The 24,893-nt window shown below is 36.9% G+C and overlaps 1 long non-coding RNA gene across 1 annotated transcript in view; it reads left to right on the forward strand.

Moving 5' to 3' along the window:
* Window positions 1–24,893, forward strand: part of LOC115293153 — a 42,211-nt gene that overhangs the window by 4,138 nt on the left and 13,180 nt on the right. Inside the window, exons 3-5 of the long non-coding RNA XR_003909390.1 lie at window positions 5,279–5,386; window positions 5,571–5,609; window positions 11,456–11,531. This is a non-coding gene — a long non-coding RNA (uncharacterized LOC115293153). The remainder of the gene's footprint in view (window positions 1–5,278; window positions 5,387–5,570; window positions 5,610–11,455; window positions 11,532–24,893) is intronic.

Consider the following 24,893-nt stretch of genomic DNA (forward strand, 5'->3'; position numbering starts at 1 on the left):
CGCTCCAGGACATGCAGAAGGCTTCCCAGAGATAGTGGCATTTAAGTTAGGTCTTGAGCAACAGTAGGAATTACCCTGTGAAGGTATTTGAGAGTCAGGATGGAAAAAGAGTGTTTACAAAGGCTCTACACTCAGATAGGACTTTGCAGGTTTAAGGTATTGGTGTGTCTGGAATGTAAGGAGGGAGAAGAAAAATGGTAATTGAAAGGGATCAGATTACTCTGGACCATTAAGCTACATTAAGAATTTGAGATTAGATTCTAAGAGCAAAGGTAAACCATGTAATACCTGTATTCAGAATGTGACACCATGAAGCCCTGTTCCTTGAAAGAAAAACGAAATCACTCTGAATGAATGCCATCAGGACAACGGTGTCTGTGGAAGACCATTTAGGGTGACAGATAAAGTTATCCAGATGAAATAGGACAATTGCTTTGATTTGGGTGTTGTCAGGGAAAATAGAAGGAAGTAGATAGATAGTTGCATCATTTACTAAGTCAAGGAGAGTTGGAGTGAAGCAGACTTTGTGGGATGATCCAGAGTTCTGCATTAGAGTGGTATAGTTAGGTGGCTGAGATACCCACTCTGAAATGTTAAATAGGGAGGTGGAGCTTAAAAGATAAAAATGTTGGAGTGTTCAAGATATATAAATTAATTCAAGTCATGTGCCTGGTAAAGGTGGCTAAGGGCAGGGATAGGGGCTATAGAAGGGAAAGGAAAGAAGATCCAAGTTTAAACCCAAGCCATGCCCAGCATTATCAGGAAAATATTTTTAACAGGGGCATTTGCTCTGTCAAGAGGAGCAGCTTTTCTACATTTGTAACTTGGAATGATTTGCAGTGGTTGATTAGAACCGTTACCCAAAGTGACCACTTTCTTCTAGTCTTTACCTTTCATCTAGAAATTCCTTCTCTTCCTCCCTTCTCTACCTCAGTATAGCAGTCATTTGTCTTCCTCGTATAGCAAAGTCCTTTTATTACCCTCTTTTCTGTCCCCAGATCAGAATAAACATTTCTTCCTTACTCTCCAGGTGGTGTTAGGTTATCTGACTTTAGTCAACCTCTCCCCACTCTGTAATTTAGCACCCAACTTCAGTGTTTGCTCAATTTTATCTAGGACAGCTAAACCCTTGAGGCATCTTCAGAAACAAGTGGGAGGTACTCAAAGCGCCTAACTAGGATTTGATTTAGTTTGCTGATTATTGGCCCCAGAGTTGAGTCAGGATTCTAAAGGAAAAGAAATGCTAACCCTTTCAGGACCTGCAAGTTTTTGCAGTCAATATCCAGGAACGTAACTTTAAAAGTAGTTCAGTGCATTCTGGAAAAGTACATTTTCAAGGGGAAAAGAATTAAGGCTGTTTCTTACCACAATCAGAGTCCTATTATCAAGGTGAAGCCAATTTTAAAATGTAAGGATTTTCAGATGTGGTAACCCCTAGAATTTTTTTTTATTTCAAACCTTTCAGTTCCTCATCCTTCTGGCTTTGAAGATAACCTTCAGAATGTAAATTGATGCAGCAAGGGTTGAAGCCCAGAATGAGAAATTCTGATGCAATATCTCAAAGAATGTTGTAGCCTCTTTCTTCTGTACTGACTGCTAAGAACACTGTCAGTACTTAAAATGGAATAGCAGTCAAATTTTATTAGACATTAACTCAGTCCTTGCCTTGAGAGTTTGCGTTCCTCTAACTAGTTAAAAAGCATTGTGTAGCCTGTTTTACCATAAAGAGCTGCCTCTTTCATTCTGGCAGCTGGCTGAAGGTTTCAGAGGGCAATCTATTTTATGTATTCAATTGTATAAAGCAGGATAAAGAGCTACATCGTTCTGCAACCTGGAAGGAATAATGAGGTAGTGGGAGAGTTTACGTTCAGTTCCATTTACTAATGATTTTTTGTGACCTAATTTGTACCAAGATCTGGATTATTTATGAAAATATAAGACAAAATCACTATCTTCAAGGGGCAGATTGTTCAGGGAGGGTGGATAGGATACATATAGAAAAATAATTACCATATGTATTATAAAAGCAGTTTAAGTTCAGAAGTAGGAATGGCCCTGTGTTTACTATTATTTCTTAAATAATGGATTCTTTCCCAACAATGGCTACTATTGACTATTTGCCTTGTGTTGGTACTGTCTTAAGTGCTCTATACACTTTATCTCAGTTAATCCACACAAAACCCCATGAGGTCGGTAGCCATTTTATAGTTGAGAAAACAGGCTGAGAGGAATGTAACTTGTCGCAAATCTCCTAACATAACCAATAAGTGGAGAAGGGGGAACTCAACCCCTACACCATTGACTTTAAACTCCTTATCATAACTAGTTGGCAAAATTATTTCCTCAGAAAGGTGAATGTTAAAATGGAACCTGGGAGATATAAATTCCAGAAAGATAATCCCAGAAATCTCAGAGGATTGGAGATGATGTATTTGCTAGAAAATTTCTTAGAAATTCTCTTTTTCTTCATGCACTAGAGATTTCACAGCAGCAGGTTTACGATGATCACAGTTAATGACCCTAAACTGACAAAGTTAAGGAAATATTCAAGTGAGGTATTATTTCCTTGTAGTCTATTGATAGCTACCCGTTTCATGTAGGAATATAAGCTTCTATATACATAGTCATAAAAACAAACAGAAAACATTTGGTAGATTTTCTACTGCTAGATGTTGCTGTATAATGAATTAAATCAGTTTTGTTTTTCCTTTTTTCTAGAAGGTACTATCGTAAATAGCATTAGACATTTTTTGGGGTAATTTTAAATGGAGTATCGAAAAGGAGTATATACCAGAATCACACATTTCTGTGTGGTTGATTCAATTTACTCAAATATAATGGGAAAATGTGTTCATTTCCATTTAAAAAGTATCAACAGATTCAGAGCAAAAAGGAAATATAGCTAAAGCAGTTAAAAAACACCTTACTTTTGCTGTTAGTGAATCTTTAGAAGCTGGGACTGTAATATATATTATATCATTATTTTTGAAATAACATTATTTAGATAGATATTCTCTACGAGTTTGGTATTAACACTAAAATAAATTTCAAAGATATATAAATATGAATATATGTCACATGTTAGAATTCCTTACATCTTGTGGGAGTTAAAAGTTGGTTGCTTTTATTATCCCTTGAAATTTCAAATTCTACTAATTATAATCATTACTTATCTAATACATAAAGTAAAGTGTTTTTGGTAAATGTGCTTTAAAATGGATGAATGAAATTCACATTTATGCATACATCATTTTATTCTTTACCATTTTCCTTAAATGGAAATTTGGTTTTTGCCTGACAAGGAGAATGCAATTTCCATTATTAGAGTTGTATTTTCTTATTTATTTCCTCTTGCGTTACTCTTTTGCAGTTGGTATAGCATACAGAATTAGATTTTGTATTAAAATGCCTTAAAGATGTATTAATTTTCTCTTTGCCCCCAAAAGAGGTCATTTTCCAGGGATTTGCCCTCCATCTAGGTCCAGCATGAGATGTCCTTTCAGCTCTGTCATTTTCATCCTCAACCCTTCCATTCCTATTCAACTTTCAGATAACTCATCTAGGGAGCCAGAGGTGGGTCCCTGACCTCCCTTGGTCCATCAGGTCTGGTTTAGAAAAATGAGGCTTTTGTGGGCAGCTGGGCTAAAAATTCCTATGCATTCTGCTGTCAGGTTCTCTATTTCTGGATGGCCTAGATGAGGGAGGCCATTTGTAAACCATGGAATAAATGATTTTTAAGTGAGAAGCTGGTTTAGAGTGAGAGACAGACAAATGCACAAGAACACAAAATATAAGGGATATATCCTCTTTTCTACTCTGTAGCCTCCATCATAACATCCCCTACCCCTCACCCCGCAGGCCTCACTGCTTGACAGCTTTTTGGTTTTCAAGAAACTTTGCTGTCATTCTTAAAGTGACATTGACTGAGAATGAAGTAAAACCAATTTTTGCTTGAAGTATATTGAGTGGGTATTTGTGCCTTGCAATCAAATGGGCACTGTCTAACACAAGCAAAAAAGATTCTTTATCTGCAATCTTGAATGAGAGAGGATGCTGTTTCAACCAAGGTGTGTTTGATATGTACTTTAAGCTAATAATTTCTGTTCAGCGTGTATATGTTTTCTCTTGTCCAGCACCCATTTTCTTCTGCTAATTGCCATTCTTTTGATAATCATGCTTGCATTTTCCTTTCAGCAAGTACCCCTTCTCACTTCTTAACTCATAAAATTTGTATAAAGTTGATCCCTATGTCCAGATATATTCAGAGATGTGTATGTTACTCAAGGTAGGTACATAGCACTCACTTCTAGAAATGTACAAATATAGCATTAAGAAAGAGAAGTCAAGGGTGATAAGTCTGGAGGTGCTGAAAGCAACCACATGGAAAAAACCCACCAAATGATAAAGCTAACACAGAGAAGGGCATGCAAACTAGGCAGGACTGACCCTGGCATCATTGTTTGAACTCTGGGATCCAGTTGTATCAAAAGGAAGAATTATCACTGCCGGAGTCCAGCTCCAGCAGTTCCAGGGCTCCCTGAAGGATGGACAGTATCAGTGAAAGGGAGTGAGAGAGCCTCGAGTTTTTTTCTGATCACCAGACAGGCATCTCTGCACTGACTGGAGAGTCTCAGCCTTATGTATTGAAAAATGTATGGGGCACAAAACAGAACTGGCAATTGCCTTAGACAATGATTTCTGATGATAAATTTTTTGCAATGTAAAAGTTTCCCAGAACATAGATTGGTAGAAGACTCATGCATAATCTTTATCAATAGTGATTGATATAGGTGACTTAGATGCTTATCACATGGGGAAGGAAGGTATCTTTAGCATTAAAAACAAGGATATGTTTTTAGCATAGCAAAGGCAAAAGTTAGTTCTTTGTGAGAAGGGGTCAATAGCCTGTTTTCTTGAGGGGAAGAAAAACAGGTTTCTCTGGAAATGTAATATTTGCTCCCATAAACACAAAAGAAGAAACTCCTAACAGTTCCTTCACAAGGTGCAATTAGCATTTCAGGGCCAGAATAAGGAGACAACTCACTCCTGATACTTGTCAGCAAGGCGCCTTGGGGGTCAGTGCTCAAGCAAAAATAACTGAGTGGGGGATAGACATCAGTCACCATCTGACAGCGGGAGGCCTTGCAAACCTACCTTACCTCACAAAGAGTTTTTTTTTCCCCAACTTAGTGAGTTTGGAAAATGGCTTCCAACATATCCCTTATCTGTTTATTTTTTTGAAGACAATGACACCCTTCTTCCTTTTTTCCCCCATAAGGCAGTTTGATTTGTTTCTGAAACATGCAGCTCATAATGCTGACCAAAGTGCCCTGTGAAAATGACATGGGAAGCAGAAGACCTAGAACCTGCCCATAGATAATTTCCAGTAAGTAAGATAAAACAGGCATGTAGTCATTAGAAATCAGTACAAAATGTATTATTAAATGTCAGACTTTGGAATAATATAAATATTGTCCCATGAGATACTGATACTTTAGAATCTCTATTCATTATGTAGAATATCTATTTAATTTTGAATTATATTTTAAAGTCTTGCCCCATCTTTGTAGTCAACAGATATGAAGACAAAGTACTTGGAATGGTGACAGGTAAGCACCTGTATTTTGTATCAAATCATAAAGAAATCTGAAAAAATCATAAGGAGCATTTGTATTTCACATTAGACAAGATAAATATACTAAGAAATCATAAGAAAAAGAAGCAAGCAAACAGTTTCACCAACAAAAAATAAAGCAGAAACTAAACCAACAAAACAAAACTAAGAGAGGAGATATTATTTGTTTTTTTTTTTTTAGTTCTTAAAAAATTGTTTATTTCAAGATTTTATTTAAATTCAGGTTAGTTGACAAATGGTGTAATATTGGCTTCAGGAATAGGATTTAGTGATTCATCGCTACATGCAACACCCAGTACTCATCATAACAAGTGTCCTCCTTAGTACCCATCACCTATCCAGCCCATCTTCCACTCACCTCCCTCCATTAACCCTCATTTTGTTCTCTATAGTTAAGAGTCTCTTATGGTTTGCCTCCCTCTCTGTTTTTAGCTTATTTTATTTTTTCTTTCCTTCCCCTATGTTTATCTGTTTTGTTCCTTAAATTCCACATATGAGCAAACTCATCTGGTATTTGTCTTTCTCTGACTGACTTATTTCACTTAGCATAATACACTCTAGTTCTCTCCATGTTGTTGCAAATGGCAATGTTTTATTCCTTTTGATAGTTAATATTCCATCATATAATTGTAAATATACAAAAATATGTGATATGTTTATATATGTGTGTGTAGATGTTTGTATGTATATATCCATATACACACACAAATCCATTTATCAGTTGATGATCATTTGGGCTTTTTTCGTCATTTGGCTATAATTGATAATGCTGCCATAAACACTGGGGTGCATGTGCTCCTTTGATTCAGTATTTTTGTGTCCTTTGGGAAAATTCCTAATAGTGCAATTGCTGGGTCATAGAGTAGTTCTATTTTTAACTTTTGGAAAATCTTGCATACTGTTCTCCAGAGTGGCTTTACCAGTTTGCATTCCCACAAACAGTGCAAACGGGTTCCCCTTTCTCCGCATCCTCACCAACATCTGTTGTTTCCTATTCTGTTAATTTTAGTCATTCTGACAGGTATGAGGTTGTATCTCATTGTGATTTTGATTTGTATTTCCCTGATGATGCTGAGCATTTTTTCATGTGTCTGTAAGCCCTTTGTATGTCTTCTTTGGAGAAATGACTGGTCATGTCTTCAGCCCATTCTTAACTGGATTATCTCTTTTTTGAGTGTTGAATTTGATAAATTCTTTATAGATTTTGGATACTAGTCCTTTATCCTATATGTCATTCTCCCATTCTATAGGATACCTTTGGTTCTCTTGATTGTTTCCCTCACTGTGCAGAAGTTTTTATCTTGATGAGATCCCAATAGTTCATGTTTGCTTTTGTTTCCCTTCCCTCCGGAGACATGTCTAGTAAGATGCTACTGCAGCCAAGGTCAAAGAGGTTGCTGCCTGTATTTTCCTCCAGGATTTTAATAGCTTCCTGTCTCCATTTAGGTCTTTCATCCATTTTGAATTTATTTTTGCATATGGTATAATATTCCATCGGAGATTCTTTCCTGCTGTATCATTCGTTTACTATATAGTTGTGGGTCCATTTCTGGATTTTCTGTTCTGTTCCATTGATCTGTATGTCTGTTTTTGTGCCAATGCCATACTGTCTTGATGATTATAGCTTATAATATAGTTTGAAGTCTAGAATTGTGATACCTCCTGCTTTCCTTTTCTTTTTCAACATTGCTTTGGCTATTCAGGGTCTTTTGTGGTTCCATGCAAACTTTAGAATTGTTTGTTCTAGCTCTGTGAAAAATACTGGTGGTATTTTGATAGGGACTATGTTGAATGTGTAGATTGCCTTGGGTAATATAGACATTTTCGCAATATTTGCTTGTTCAATCCATGAGCATAGAATGTTTTTCCATTTCTTTGTTTTCCTCAGTTTTTTTTTCTTTCATAAGTGTTCTATTGTTTTCAGCTCTTTGGTTAGGTTTATTTCTGGATATCTTACGGTCTTTTGTGCAGCTATAAATAGAATCAATACCTTGATTTCTCTTTCTGTTGCTTCATTATTGGTGCATAGCAATGCAACCAATTTATGTATATTGATTTTATACCCTGCGACTTTGCAGAATTTGTGTATCAGCTCTAGCAATTTTAGGTGGAGTCTTTTGGGTTTTCTACATAGAGTATTGTGTTGTCTGCAAAGAGTAAAAGTTTGACTTCCTCCTTGCTGAATTGGATGCCTTTTATTTCTTTCTGTTGTGTGGTTGTTGAGGCTAGGACTTCTAGTACTATGTTGAACAGTGGTGAGAGGGGACATCCCTATCGTGTTCGTGACCTTAGGGAAAAGCAAGAGAGAAGATATTTGAAAATTGGTTATATTAACGGATGTGAGGGTGATCTGGCTGTGACATCTGTCACCCCATTAATCACCAGGGTTGATTGGCTGATCTGGCTGGCTAGGCGAGTGTCCCCTTCCTCTCTCTCCACTCCATGTGCATCGCTCCCGAAGCTGTGGGCTCTCTCGAAGAGGACAGCCTTCCCCAAGAGAGGAGGACCATTCTTTGGTCAAGGGTCTAAGAGCAGCTGCGCTCCCCTGCTCGAACCTCCAAACAAGCTCTCAAGGTCCGTTTGTAGGAGAAGGTAGGGTAGCTAAGCTTCCAAGGCTCCAGACACATCCAGATGAGGTGCTGCACGTGGCAGTCTGCCTTTCTTTAAAAAAACAAAATTATATTAAGGTATTTTTTAAATTCTTAATTGACACATAGAATTATCTCATCCATTTTATTGTGTACCATTGCTGACCAGGATACTAAATTTATTTCATTTTTCATGAATGCCAATTTACTTTATCTGTTTTTATGTACACAGGTAGGCTGGTAGAGCAGATGTGGAAAACAGAACAAAGCAAGCCTCACTGAGTCCAGGGATTTCAAAGATGTCCCTGTTTGGGCTTCAGGGACATCTGTGCTTCTCTGGAAATTGTCAAAATTTCTATAAATGTGCATGTTTCTTTTTTGCATTAAGAGAAACTATAATTTTCATCAATTTCTCAAAGGGTCTTTAATCCTAGAAAACATTATAATGTCCTGTCAACTTTGACTCATTTAAAAGAAACCATCATAGCTACATATTAATATATGCTATCATATTAAAATATTATCAACATTTTGAAGTAAACTATAGACAATGCTAATGTCCTAAATAAATTTTAGAATTAAATATATTTTTCTTATATAAGATATACCCATATGGCCAAGTAATAATTCTTTCAGGATATTTAGCTTAAAATATATGGTAGCAATCAAAATTGTATTTTGGCTAATTTGCATTTATTAGCTATCTCTGTTGCTTTCTGGATGTTAGCTTTGTTCTGTTTGAGTGCCTTCCTCCATTTTCAAGCAACAACTCTTCACATAGCTCCTGACCTTTATAATCCTCAGCTTTTTCACTAGTAAAGGTCTATCTCTTTTTAACATTTCCAGTTTGAAAAAAACTTAGGGAAAATATTTGGTCAGTCTCACATACGCATTCCCATTTCCCTGAAGCAGAGAAGGTGGGTACGATGGTTAGCAGATTGTATGAGAACATGTTTGGAGTGAGGAGCGGGATAAAAGGAAATACCCCACCTCATCCCAGGAGCCTGTTATTCTTAGGAGTTTTGAAAGATGATGGGAAAATAAAATGATAAATCTTGGCTGGAGGGAATGTATTCCAGGAAGTAATGTGAAATATGGCACAAATATTTGAATTAGCTTGAAAATCTTTGAGTTCAACTAGAGCAGTAGCATCCTCTCTGGGTTGTTAGAAGTATAGACTATAGAAATAGATAAGGGCCAGGTTGGGAAGACTGTGTATGCTATGATAAGGGATTGAAATTTTATCCCACATACCAGTGTGTTGTGAATATTGCATTGTGTCACAGGATGGAGAGGGATTTGTTAAAATGCAGATTCACCAACTCAACACTAGACACAAAGAATCCAAATCACTGGGGGCTTGAAAGCCTGCATTTTAAAAAACCACCTCAGGTGATGCTTATGTCCACTAAATACTGAAAATCTCTACTAAGGAGAATAGAAAAATAGGAAGAAACAAAATGGCACAAACTAAAACATCTGTTAATGTGGCTACAGGCCCAAGATTAGGTCGATTTTGTTCCACATGGCGATGTGGGAGCTTGAGGCCCTGTGTGTACAATTCAGAGTAATTTTGTTGCAGCTAAATATTTTCAGGAAAACACCATGCAGTGGCATAGACTTTCAAGAATGAAAATGGTGGTGAAATATCCCTACTTAAATTTATATTAAACTGTGTTGTCCTTAATCAGGAGAATTCAAGAGTTAAATAAGTATCCAGTTTGCTGGTAGGTTTTCCTGACTACCTTTATTAGTTAATTTTACTTACCAGCATCTATTAGGAAAAGGTTTCTGCCACAGTGGATTGTCCTTTGCTGTGCTTCCTGCTGTCCTTTATAAACAGCATTTGGGCTAAACAACAAGTATCCCCAAAATTTTGCTCATGGGTCCCCCGTGTTTGACCCAGGACATAGACTAACTAGACTTAAGAGGATTACATGAAAATAACTGTAGCTTTTTTCTGCTTCGAAAACAAAGAAGTCCGAAAACTGGTTTCAGTTTTAGCTCAGAATATTCAGGTTTTTGCTTCAACCCTGCTGTTGAATAGTTTTGTATTCTTGAGAAACTATTTAATCTTTTTAAAAGTTTTTCTGTGAAACTGGGATTGTAATGCCATCTTGCTCATCCCCACAAGACAATGATAGTCAAATAAGATGATATAATGGAAAAACTCTATTGAAATATATGTTCTTTTATAAAAGCAGTGAGTTATTATATAAAAGAAAGTGCAGCCAGCTATACAAAATTTACTGTAAAATATATCATTGCCTGTAGGAGTTTTAAAATCTAAGACAATGCATAGGCAGAAAAAAAAAGAACTCCATGCAAATGCTGTTATAGCCGGGGAAAGCTGTGAAATCGGGACATAAAAATGTGTCAAGAGCTTGGAAAGGTCCCATTTACAGCAGACTTGTTGACATCAGGTAGAATAATTTCATTTAAAATTCTAGCAACTGCTTTTACCTGTTTTTGTTTGGAAAGTATTACTTCTTGCCTCTTCTGCTCTTCCGTGCTATGCAGATAGCAAGATTTGAAAGTTGGTGTGTACCTGTGTGAGTCCATGAATGAAAAGAAGCCTTCAGAAATATCTGCTCTTTCAAAGCCTTTCTTTGGGTTTTTCTGATGTGACCTGATCTTACTGTTTAGAGTTCAGTCCCAACAAGCTGCCTTTGGTCTCCTGGCCTCGGCAGCATAGCCTTCACTCTGCTCTTTGATCAGTTATCATGTTGCTTCATGCTGCCGTTACATCCATCTTGCTTGGCAGCTTCATTATTCTTGCCCTTGAGTCTCACTGCTTCTTTGCATATAAGAATATCTGTATAAAATTATTGCTACTTTGCTGCAGTTATTTGGCCTGCTTTTTCTCAAACCCAGTGAAAACGTAATCAATGAGTGTCTGTGGTTTAAGGATTTCTTTTCAGAAGATGATCAACAATTCAATTTATAGCATTGGCAAAGATGGACAGCTTGTGAGTGTGTTTATTGCTGTTTGTTTTAATAGGATCTTGTACATCCAGGTGTCCAACATTTGAGCTCCTTTAAAATAGCCTACATATTTGTCAGGGAGGAAAAGCCCATTTTCTTAAAACCTCCTAGACATATAGGACTGTTGTCTGATGCGCGCGCGCGTGTGTGTGTGTGTGTGTGTGTGTGTGTGTGTGTGTGCAGCAATGCAGGAGCACCCCTTAGCGGAAGAACTAATATGGGACACCCACGAATCTCTCCTCTCCAGTATGCACATCTAGGTTCAGATCCTCTGGTACAGCTGAGATCGGCAGCAGACCATTAGCAGGATCAAGCAAAACTTGGTAAGACTCTGGATGATTTTTAAGACTTTACTTTCCCTCTGAAACATAGCTTTGGAATTAGACAAGTCTTGTGTTCAAAAGTAAGTGCCATTTGCCATTGTGTCATCTTGCATATGTTACATGAGCCTTCCAGAAATTGGGAACAGTAACTTCTCATGGGTTCGTTGTAAGGTTTAAATGTGTAATTCATAAAAGGCCTCAAGTAGTACCTGACATATAGAAGGTACTCTGCAAATAGAGATTGTCAATTATGTTTTCCACCTTGTGTTTATTCCTTGTGACAGCATGATACATATCTGTTCATATATTCTGTTGGCCAATATTTTACTTTAGAGGATTTGTAACCTCAATTCCTCGAAAGCCTGACCCTTTTATGCATCTTAGGTATGCATCTTGGAGAATCTCAAAACAGCTCTGATTAGCAAACTTAATAAAAGCATAGCTAAATTAAACCAACCAACTCCTTGTTCTTTTAATAAATCTCTTTCAATAAGACTTCCTGGATTATAGTAAGAATTGCCTGAGGATAAAACACTAATATGTTTTTAATTCAGTGCACTGCAATGAAGTATGCTGATATTATTAAACTCAACCTTTCTCTGACTTGGGGGCAAAACTAAACCACCATCAAGTAGTAAGGCTACATACCACAGCAACACACTGGCTAAAGGACTTTTCAAACACTGCAAATTTAAGAGAAAGTTTAATCAACTGGAGCAAAGCTGTATATTTAACGTACATTAAAACATCATAGATGAGTGATATCAAGTTCATCATTTACTTTGATTTAAATTATTTAAAAGCATTCAGCAAGATGGTTTATCTGTTATGGCGCTCTTTGGATGGGCTCTATGATTTAAAAATCTTTTTACAAAAGGACATAAAAAGGTAAATTTGGTAGTAAGAGAGCTGAATCTCAGGGGCCGTTTACATTACTATTGAAGATTACCTAGGCAACAGTGAGAGACTTAAGCTAGTAAAAGGCTGTCTGGCATTAGCCGAGGTTGTTTGGTATCCCTTCTTTCCTTGCTCACAGAGTTGGACATATAACTAACGTGCTCTTATCAGAGTCTCCTATGAAAATACTTTTGCTATTTTTTCATCGCTGAGTGCCAGAGTAAAATACTCATCTGCCTTCCCAGGTCTGGAAGGAAATAAAATAAGTGAAGTGGGCTGGGCAGGGTCCATGGCCAACTAGATCTCACATGCCAATGGTCATTAAACCTCACCTCCATAGTTATTACCACATATAAGTTTCGAAGAAAAACACAAAAATTAATTTTTTATGTAAAAGGGTCCCTTTATGTAGTCTATAGGAAATTAAAAACATGTCCTTTTGAAAAAAATTTTTTTAATGTTTATTCATTTTTGAGAGACAGACAGAATGTGAGCAGGGGAGGGACAGAGAGAGAGAGGGAGACATAGAATCCGAAGCAGGCTCCAGACTCCGAGCTGTCAGCTGATGCAGGGCTTGAATTCTGGAGCTGTGAGATCATGACCTGTGCCAAAGTCAGATGCTCAACTGACTGAGCCACCTAGGCACCCCAAAACATGTCCTTCTTAGCAAAATTGAGCTGCATGGGCCCATGATTTGTCTAACCCTTTCCTCAAGCACAAGATGCCATACCAAATCTGGATTTAGTTTTCTTTTTGTTTTTTGTTTTCTTACACCTACCACTACCACCCTCCACTCCTGCCTTCTACATGCATACATACATACATACACAGAGCACTTGCCTCCCTTTATGTTAAATTGTTTATCCTTTCTATAGCACATCAGCTACTTTCCTACCTCCCTGCTCTTTGTTAGGATGCATGCTGTCTTCTGGCCCCATTCCACACACCAGCTCATGAAATCTCTATATCTTCTTCAAGTAACAGCACATGACAAGTCTTCTGAATTTTTTGTGAACATCTGATCCCAGGACTGAGACGAATTTATGGCTCACTAATTGCACTTCCATACTTCCTTGCATTATGACTCCTTATTTGCATGTGTATGTTACTATCACTCTTCCATCCCTGTTCCCTCCAGTGTTTCTAGGAAGAAAAGCACAATGGCCAGAATAAAGTGTACCTAGTTGGGTTTGGCAACCAGAGAGACTTCCTGATTTGTTATCAGGTCACAGTTCCTACCATTCCTTCTTGAGATAAGGCTGCCTCATGAGGACAGGAACCAGGCTTCCAGGCTGTCCACTTGGACTGCTTTGCAGAATCAGAATTTAGAGTTTCTGAGGCAAGGTTGATAGGGCAGATGACCCGTAGTTCTTTGTTTAATAAGGTTGACTTCATAATCTTAGTCCAATCCAAGTCTGGATAATCATCTTATCTGTCCCACTGCAGTCTCCCAGCCTTGGCACTGGTGAAGGGAAGCTTTATCAGGGAGGGGGACACCCTTTGTGATAATAACTTTGATAAGTATTTTGAGCGATAGAGCACTTATTTTTTATGATCTGTACAAACAACTGATTCTCAGTCCCTATTGCTGCTCATCATATTGCTCCAGAAGTCAGTTTTTAAAGTTTTCTTTTTCTAACCAGACTGGGAGCTTTTTATGGGGGTAGAGCTATATCTTATTAACTTTTGTATCTTCAGTGCCCAACAAACAAAAGGAGCTCAAATACTTGTTAAGGGAACAAGATCTTGTTTTTCACTTATAGCTAACATTCTGTGACGTAAGCTGGCAAATGTACCATGGCCCCTTGACCAGTCTCACATTTACTAAACAAATAAAGTGAAGGCTAATAGACACCACATTTCTTCACATTTTAGGCAGATGGAACAAACATAATTTGCTATGGTTTTACTTTATTTTGTCTCAGCCCTTACTGAACTTGGAGTTTACTCAGTATTTGCTCAGCCCAATCAGAGACCTTGTTGAGATCAATGGCTGTTCTCACCACAGTTTCCTCGCCTTATAGTTAAAATTATATGTTTTAAAAGAAGATTTAATTTTAAGATTAAATTTACTCGTTTTGACTAAGAATGAAGCTATCTGAACATATTGTGGTATATCTTCTAGTTTTGTCTAACACTTGCAAAATAAGCTACTATCAGAATGATAATCACATTAGTTAAAACAGCAATCATTTAATGAACACTTAATATTTGCCATGGTGTGTAGCGAGCACTTCAGAGAATTGATGGATTTACTCTGCAACTTCCTTCTGAGTTACAGTTGAGATTCTATAACTCCAAGCTGGTAAGTAAAGCACCCAGGTGTGTAAGCTAGTAAATGCTCATCTGCATTGAAAGCCTGAACTCTTTCCATGATGTCCAAATCCATGAGTGCAGTTTTATTTCCATTGTCTTCAAAATTCAAAATCCAAAGTAAATCGTTTTGGTAGTTCTCTAACTTAGGAGCAACCTGAGGATTACCGCACCCTTGGCGATAAGAGGGTGAATGTAGGGCCTGCTCCCAGACAGTACGTTCTCTGAAAATCCCCCATTTTTTACTTTAACGTCAGTCTGGATCTCCATTCCTTTATAGCTGTCTTATAGCCAAATAAAAAGTAAACCTTTTGGTAATTACATCTACTAACTCTGCTTCTCCTTGGTGCTTACTGTATTAAAATCATTAACCAAGTGATCTCAGTTTATAATCAGTAGCTCACATGCACTGGGAACCTAGGATAAGACTGGTGTTGGAAAGTTCTTGAGAGATTACCAATACCATTACCAATGTTTACTTCAACATTAAATACAGGGAGAGAGGCACTATTTGTCTTGCTTAAGATTTAATAAGAAGAATTAGGATTTAATAACAGACGGAAATATAAAGTACCTTCCCAGACAAAAGGGCTCTATCTGGTGATAATGTGTGAGAAGTATGTGACTAGATATCAAGAGTACCTTCTGGATTGGATATTTTACATGGATATTTCATTTCTTTATTTAAATATTTACATTTTTTAGGGGCACTTGGGTTGCTCAGTAGGTTAAGCATCCAACTTTGGTTCAGGTCATGATCTTATGGTTTGTGAGTTCAAGCCCTGCCTCAGGGTTCTGTGCTGACAACTTTTAATAGTATAAGATATTGACTTAAAGCATTTTTCAGTTATGGCATCATGGCTTCTATTAGTTTGACTGTAAGTATGAATACTGTTTTGCATATAATCTGCAAACTCGGGAAAAAAAGGAACATAGGATTTGAAATTTCTATCAGGAATATGTATAAGCTGAAATAGTAACACACTTGACTAACAGTGACTTTAATAAATATAGGCTTATTTTCTTTTTCTTATGACAAGAAATCTGGAGATAGATGGCTCCTGGAATTGCTTTAGTGATTCAGTAATATCAGAGATGGTATTTCTGTAATCTGGTTTTTCTCCCACATAGTTACAATTTAGCTGCCACAGCTCTGGGCATCAAATCCACATTCAAAGCAGGAAGAAAGGAAAAGGAATCATTAATGAGTTAATCTCTTTTTAATTAGAAAAACAAAAGCCTTCATAGAAATCCCCAACTTCTGCTTATATGTATCATTGTCCCGAACTTTGTTTCATGGCCATCTCTTACTTTCTTTCATGGCCGTTTCTTACACCGAAAGCTGGAAAAATGAGTATTTTACTTTTCTAGCCACTACAGTGGAAGTTAGCATGGGAGAAGGGAGAGAGAAATGGCTCTTGGATCTGCCAACTAGTTTTATTTTTTGTTGGAGCATTAAATAAAGTATCCGGAAAGCACTTAGCAGTGCACCTGACTTAGAGTAAGCAGGTATATGGGGTAGCCATCATTGCCAACAGCAAGGAAATAAAAAGAGCATCCTTGGCAATCCCACCTCTGTTTCTATCAAACGCCCTTCCTGTATGCTGTAAACCCACTAGAAATAAGGCATCCTGTGTTTATTTTAAAACTTTAGAACTTTTCACTTTCTTACATTATTTTTCCATACATGTCTATTTGGGTTGATGAATTTAAGATTAAAGCAAATCATTTCTGTTTTCTGATTTATAGTGTTCTCTACTCTCACAGAAATGGGGAGGAAAGAACAGTTGAGGACAGAGTACCATATGACCCAAACCATTCTCTCGCCAACATTATTTGATCTGTGATAAAGGGGAAACAGGATCCTAACAGGTTGAGCAAATAGCAAATAACTTCACCTCTGAACTGCCTCAGATTTCTTTTCTATATTAGAAAAATATATTGAATATTTCCAATCTCTGAATGCAGAGACATATAATAAGCATATTATACTAATGTTGATGTAGTACTGTCCATGGGAAAGGTATGGGGATCTTGGCAAGAAGTGGAGTGTCACTTTAAAATGACCTTTTACTGGTAACAGTAATTAATAAATATGTTGATTCTAGTTGTCATCAAGCTGACTTTTTATTGAAAACTGAAAGAGAAAATGTAGCCCCAAGGAATTACATATACTCTAAGCAAACTCTTATTTGATATCCTGGAATAGATTTGATTTCTTTTTTTAAAAATGTATTTCCCCAAAGCTTGCAGGATATTTTAGTTCTCAGATTCGGCCACATCTGTTTTAAAAGTATCCCTTGGTCTTAAGACTAACTTTGCTGGAAGGTGTATTGGATAAGTATAAAGACCTGACCTCGAAGCTGATAGCCATTTTACTTAACTGGTATGTCACACCTGAATGCAAGTAATAACAGAGGGATATTTAAATCTGTACTGAAACATTTAATTTCAATTTATTGAGGAGAAAAGAGACAAATGGAGAAAATTGTGCTCAGGAAGTCAACATATTAAAAAAAATGTGTGTTACGTTTTTAGAAAAGGTTTTTCAGATTATAATAAGGCATGTAAATAATCTCTTGACATAATGGTGCTGTGTAACAAGTTACCCCAGAAGAAAGAGATTTTAAACACACATGTTTACTATTTCTCATGAGCCAGTGGGCTGGCTGGTTGGTTACGACAACACAGGCTGAGTTGGTGCGAGCTGGGCTGGATCATACATCTGTGGTCATATGGCAGGTTGGCAAAAGCTCTCTTGACTCTGATGGTTTTAGCTTGGACAGGTTGTATTTTAGACCATAAATCTCTCCCATGCCCTCATCAGACCAGCCTTGGCATATCCATTTGATGGTGGCGAAGGTCCAAGAATGAGCCATCCCAATCATGCAAGAGGGCAAGCAGAAATACACGTGTCCTTTTCAAGCCTTTGCTTTCAGCATATTAGCTAGGATCTCGTTGGCTAAAATAAGTCATATGGTAGATCCATGTGGGAGAGAAGAACACAGTTAAGGACCAGGGTTTAGGGAGGCACTATTTGGGACCCTTCATGTAGGCAAGCTACCACACCAGGCTCATTTTTGTTTTTGTTTGGAGAGTGTATCAAAAACAAGTCCAGTTCTCTGAGTGCTTTAGGTAACTTTGGTTGTATTGTTACTAATTGGCTGCAGAATTATCATACTAGTTCCATGAAAACTAGTTTGCTTATTTTTTCCAGATGGTAATTATGGTATTCTCAGACTTGATGCCAATTTTCTTTTTATTTATTTTTTAGTTTTATGAATATTGCAGTTAATTGGCTGTATCTCCAAAAAGGCTTTATGTTTCTTCTCAATAGATAAAGGCTTCTATTTATCTCATAGAGTAGATATTATCCTTGATTAAAGGGAAGCCCTATCTATGAGAGAAAAAAAAAAATCAAGTATTTCTAGAAATAAGTTGGGCTAGACAAGTGGATAGCCTGGGATAAATTCCTTTTTGTGTAAGGTGCTACATCAAACTATGACACTTGCATAAAGATTTTTAGATGTAGGATGGTGTGTATATGTTGCTTACAGCCATTGGAAAACTTTGCCCTATAAACACCTCAGAGATTTGACTTTATCATAATTGCTTAGGTATCTGTTTGCAGTTACAAAATGTCACTGTCACTATTAGAAAATTTTATGTTATTGCCTTAAAACTTTTATAACTTTTTGAAAAATTGCCTCATACAAGCAGATCATTCTCTGCAAAACAGACCATCTCACATTTTGCAGAGGAAGAAATGAGTGGAATGTTTTCCTAAGGCAACTTGAGTTTCCAAGGCATATGTTGAAACTTACATACACCTCTGATCCACACTTAATTATTCCTAACTTAATCTAACCTTGCCACTATAAAATGGAAAAGTCTACACTAAAATTTCACTATACAAATTTCCACTTAAATACATAGGGGGTAAAAGTGAAATACCACAGCAATTATTTTCCAAGATGGAAAGAAAATGCAAATGAGCACTATTTGTGAGCTTATGAAAGATATATGAAACAGGATAAAGCAGCCATCTGCTAAAATAATTCAAAAGTGAAATTTTGGTTAGTTATTGACTGGTCTTAGTAAGCTTGAATGTTATTAGTTCACCCACAAAGAATTTCAATCTAAAATCAACTCTTCATTATTTTTGAATCAGCGTTCCATGCTCTGTGTCAGATCACCATAGCTCATGCATAGCAGCAGGTGGACCAGATGCTGAACATTAAATTGGCAAAATAACAAGGCAAAATTCTCCTTGCAAGCTGTGATTCCCTCCTTGCTTTCCTCCCACATACAGAAATTGGAGACAAGAAAAAAATGGACAGAGGTATTAGGACAGACTACAATTATATGGCACTGGGTCCTTGTTTTTGTATTTAACCTTATTTTGTTTACGCATTAGTTTCTGTTATAGCATGCTATGTGGTAAATAGCTGATGGTAGATGCCTCTGTTACTTCTCTAAAGGTTACTTATGCTTTGTTAGGTCTAGATCACTTGACAATTAAACTCAAATCCTAACTCAGATGCTGGATGCTTCTATTTAAAAGGGATTTTCTCTTTGTTCTATTCTGTTTCTCCACTATATCTCTTTCTTTTCAAAATGGCTGTTGGCCTGGTTACAGACATGGCCAGGAAAGAAAGTAGTTAATCATTTATAGATGGCAAGTAGCTTATGTGTACAGGAATTGAGATACTGGATTTCACTCCACTTCAGCCATCCTACTCTTAGAAGCTAATCAATCTGATTCTTAGGCTAAATGGTTGAAGTTTCCTACTATTAATGAGTGTGCCATGGAAAATAACAAAAAGAAATATGCATGTTATGGTTCTCAGGGCAGCCACAGCTTGTCTGTGTATATACCATGGAAATAACAAAAAGCCTATCATAAAGAAAATAACTTTTCTGCATCCCATACAATTAGCAGAAGAGAGATATCGAGTTAGCTACAATTCTATCTTGATTCTTGACAGATCTCACTAAAATAACTGGAATAAGAGTACACTTTTCTGAAGAAGGATAGTTCTGTATTTATATATTACATTACTATGATTTATGACAAATTATAAGGAAATGAAACTTCCTAATTGTATTGGTGATTGCAGTTGACAAATTTTATTGCTACTTTTTGAAACACAAAAGCAATTAAATGTTTAAAAGAGTAACACAATTGAATGTGTTTTTATTTTACATTAAGTGCTAAACAGATTATTTATGCCATTGTTACTAAGAATACACATCACTCTTTTGACTAAAATAAATTTGATTAGTATCGTAAAAATGCAATAGAAATTGCTGCTCTCAGTGGTCATGGGGACTGAGGAAGACTGAGTTTATAGCACTCAAAAAATGCTAGAGTTCCTTATTAATGCTGATGGTAACATAACAGTAAAAATTCTAGAAAATGCAGCTTTCTAAAATATAGAATATGAGACTACTTAAGAGGGCAGTAAGATATTGAATCCCATGGAGATTTTTGAACAGGCTGGGTGAAGACATAATCTGAAGACACTTGCGTTTGGTGCTTGTAATAGGTGTGCTGGGTACCCCAGCACAGAGGCTCTGCAGGTTGTACGAGGTCCCTGGACACTGGCACAAGAAGGGAAGGCTTAGCTGTTGGCTTGTATGGAAAGTGGCTGGATAGAGTTTCATGGTTATAATGGATAACTTTTTGCTATAGAAAAAAAGAATATGAATGTCATTGGAAGGAGGGCTATTATTATGAGAACCCTGTCTTTCTGAACAAAATTCTGCAAACCTAATTGAATGAATGTCTTGAAAGTTAGTGAGATTCACTAAGACAACTTTATGAGCTCCAAGTGTTCTGTGATGTTGTTTTCATTCTCTAGAGCCGGGAAGAGCAAACTGTAATCCATAGGCAAAATCTGGCTCATTGCCTGGTTTTGTTTTGTTTTGTTTTAGAGCAATTTTAGGTTTACAGAAAAATTGAACAGAGTTCCCATATACTCTCACCTCCTCCACAGTTTCCCCTGCTGTTAACATCTTGCATTTGTGTGGTGCATTTTTAAAATTCATTAGCCAATACTGATACATTAGTATTAACTAAAGTCTGTAGTTTGGATTGGTGTTCATGATTTGTGTTATAAATTCTAGGAGTTTTGACAAATGCTTAATGTCATGCATACACCAATACCTATCGCACAGAATAGTCCGACTCACTGCCCTAAAAATCCCGTGTTCCACTCATTTATCATCCCCCTCCCCATGCTTGGCAACTACTGATCTTTTTTATTGTTTCCATAGTTTTCTTTTTCCCAGGATGTCATGTAGTTGGAATCATACAGTATGTAACCTTTTCAGATGGACTTCTTTCACTTAGCGATATGCATTTAAAGTTTCTCCTCATCTTGTCGTAACTGGAAAGCATATTTTATTTTATTTTTGAGAGAGAGAAGAGAACGTGTGCATGTGCTTATGACTGGGGCAGGCAGAGGGATAGAGAACCATAAGCAGGCCCCAAGCCCAGCTCAGAGCCGGACTAGGGACTCCATCTCATGACCATGAGATCTTGACCTGTGCTGAAATTAAGAGTCAGATGCTCAACTAATTAAGGCACTTAGGCACCCTTTGATAGCTTATTTTTAAAATTATTGCATAACATTTCATTTTATGGATATCCCAGTTTGTTTAGTGATTCACCTAATGAAGGACATCTTGGCTGCTTTGAGGTTTTAGCAGTTATGAATAACGTTACTATAAGTATCTACATGCAGGTTTTTGTGTGCACGTAAGTTTTCAGCTTCCTTAAGCAAATACCGAGGAGTGGAATTGCTACAATACATGGTGAGAGTAGGTTTACTTTTGTTAAGAAACCACCAGACTGTCTTCCAGAGTAGCTGTACCACTTTGCATTCTCACCAGCAGTGGATGAGAATTCCTGTTGCTCCACGTCCTTACCAGTTGGTGTTGCCTGCATCTTGGATTTTGACCATTCTAATATTTGCTGTTAATTGCTTATTTTTGTAAATAAAATTTTATTGGAACATACATATGCTGATTCATTTACATATTTCTGTGACTGCTTTCATGCTACAATGGCAGAGTTGAGTAGCTGTGACAAACACCATATGGCCCACAAAGCCTAAACTATTTACTGTCAGGCTTTTTATGGAAACTTGCTTTAGAATATATTTTTTTCTAGCATATTTCCTGTTGACTTATCCAAAATTCCTAAGAAATATTTGTGTTCTGTTCACTAGAATAATCATGAACCCACCCAGGTCTTTTACTAGAGTAGTGGCGTAGATCCATCACTAATGCAATAACTGAACAGCTCTGTCCTGTAAACAACTTGGAAAAATAAGACTTTTGTGTTCCTTTTTTTTAAGGGTGATTAAAGAAATGGAGGCTTCTGAAAGCCAACAAGATATTGTCACACACTGTAAAACTACAAATAGAATAATCTTGAAATCATACATGCACTGTGTAGCATGCATATATCGATGGTTATATGTATGTGTACATATATGTGTAAATACTTAACAGTTAAGAATAAGCTTTATCTTCTGCACTGCAAAGGAAAAAGTCAACAAAAGTAAAAGGCAACTGAAAGAATGGGAAAAGATATTTGCAAATGACATATTGGATAAAGGGTTAGTATCCAAAATCTATAAAGAACTTAACTCAACACCTGTAAAACAAATAATTCAGTGGAGAAATAAGTAGAAAACATGGATAGACAATTTTACAAAGAAGACATGCAGATGGCTAACGGACATGAAAAGAATCTTAACATCACTCATCAGAAGGGAAATACAAATCAAAACCATACTGAGATACCACCTCATACTGGTAGGAGTGGCTAAAATGAACAACTCAGGAAACTACAGATGCTGGCGAGGATGGGGAGAAATGGGAACCCTTTTATACTGTTGGTGGGAATGCAAACTGGTGCAGCTGCCCTGGAAAACTGTGGAGGTTCCTCAAAAACTTAAAAATAGAACTACCCTACAACCCAGAATAGCACTACTAGGAATTTATCCAAGGGATACAGGAGTACTGATTCATAGGGGCACATGTACCCCAATGTTTATAGCAGTGCTTTCAACAATAGCCAAATTGTGGAAAGAGCCTAAATGTCCATTAACTATCAACTGATGAATGCATAAAGAAGATGTGATTTATATACACAAAGGAATACTACTTGTCAATAAGAAAGAGTAAAATCATGCCATTTGCAGCAACGTGGTTGGAATTGAAAGGTATTATGCTGGTGAAATGTTAGTCAGAGAAGGACAGATATCATATTTTCACTCATACGTAGATCTTGAGAAACTTTACAGAAGACCATGGGGGAAGGGAATGGGAAAAAATAGATACAAACAGAGAGGGAGAGAGGCAAACTGTAAGAGACTCTGAAATACAGGTTACAAACTGAGGGTGGATGGGTGGTGGGGGAGAGGGGAAAATGGGTGATGGGCATTGAGGAATGCACTTGTAGGGATGAGCACTGGGTGTTGTATGTAGGTGATGAACCACAGAAATCTACCCCCAAAAACAATAGCACACTTTACACATTGTATGTTAGCCAATTTGACAATAAATTATATTAAAAAAAAGAATAAGCTTTATAATGGAAAAGTCCTACTTGTGATAAGGATTACTTTCTCCTTGTCAATTTTTAAAAAAATTATACTCAGCAATAAAAAGCAAACACACTATTGATACATAAAATAGCATGGATCATCTTAAAAAATGCCAGACAGAAAAGAATATGTAGGAATTTTTTTAACTGCAAAAGACAAAAAGGAAAAGAATATGTGATTTTCATAAGTGTTTAGCTTCAACATTAATATAATTATCTTAAAATATAGAATTTGGTTGCTTGTGAAAGAATGTGGCTTGGAATATAACCAGACATGTTATTTATTATGGCATGTAAAGATAAAAACAAATCTATTCTCATGGGCTCAGTGTGAACTATCTATTGGTCACATATCCCTTGGAACAGTATTTTCCAGATCTGGCCGCCAAGATTTCCAAGGCTAGCTGCATTATACCTGTCACCCATGGTGATTCTGATGCCACTGTCCCAAACACAATCATTTTTGAACCTTACCACATATCTGAGACATTCTTTAGAAACTGAGACCCAATGTTCACCATGCCATTAATGCTAGGCACTTAATTTACTTACATTTGTAATTTTTCCATTATCACTAAATGAAATTTCTTTTGATGATGTGTGCATGTCCAATTTCTTTTGGAAATATTTTATTCTTTGAAATAGGAATGTGGGATTTGCAGATCACCCTAAACTCAATGTTGCTAATGAAGTAGCCAAAATTTTGATTCATCTCTCATCCCATGCAGTCACCTGCAATCTTTAGTTTTCTGATTATGTTGCCACAGGCTGGGCATGGAGACAATGCCTTTACAAAGTGCCACCGCCACCAACAATAACAACTGTGTGAGACTGGAGTACTGAGTCACTGCCTCCGTTTTTGTGTAGCGGAGCACTGTGCACTTCATCTCATACTGCTCTTATCTTTCAAGTAGTTATAGGCAGGTCATCCTAACACATTCACGCTTTAATTCCTGACTAGGAACTTACATGAGAATGAGTTCATGTCCTGTGAAGAGAACAAAAGATCTGTCCGCTGAGACCAGAGAATTGTTTTCTGGCACGGATTCTTTTACTACCTAGCAGTAAATTTTAAAGCAGGAGGCCATTACTAAGGTGGTTTAATGCCATGGGGGCCTATGTAGGTAAAGCAAAATCTTAGCCTGTAAATGCCTCAGGGTTCCAAAATCAAACTGCTTAGAACAATAGTCATAAACATCCAACTAGGCTTTAAGCTATTGCCAATCAAGTAATTTCCTTTTTTGCAACCACACTTTATAGGTGTTTACCATGGTTCTTGTCTGCTAAGTGCTCTTAATTGCTTATGGTTTGGTGCTGCCTGGTTACAATAGATTTTTCTCAAAAAACTTAAAACTTTGAATCTGCCTCAGTTTATCTTTTAACATGGGTATAGTTATGAAAAAAAGCCACAAATTTTCTCCCTTGGCTTCTTCCTCTTTAAAATCTGAAATATAATTCTTATTCTTTTGATATCCCATTATTGTGTATCAATTGTGATCATGTCAATTAAAGTGCTAAGTGGAGAAACACAT

The sequence above is a fragment of the Suricata suricatta genome, chromosome 6, assembly GCF_006229205.1.
Source record: "Suricata suricatta isolate VVHF042 chromosome 6, meerkat_22Aug2017_6uvM2_HiC, whole genome shotgun sequence".
NCBI classification, from domain to species: domain Eukaryota; kingdom Metazoa; phylum Chordata; class Mammalia; order Carnivora; family Herpestidae; genus Suricata; species Suricata suricatta.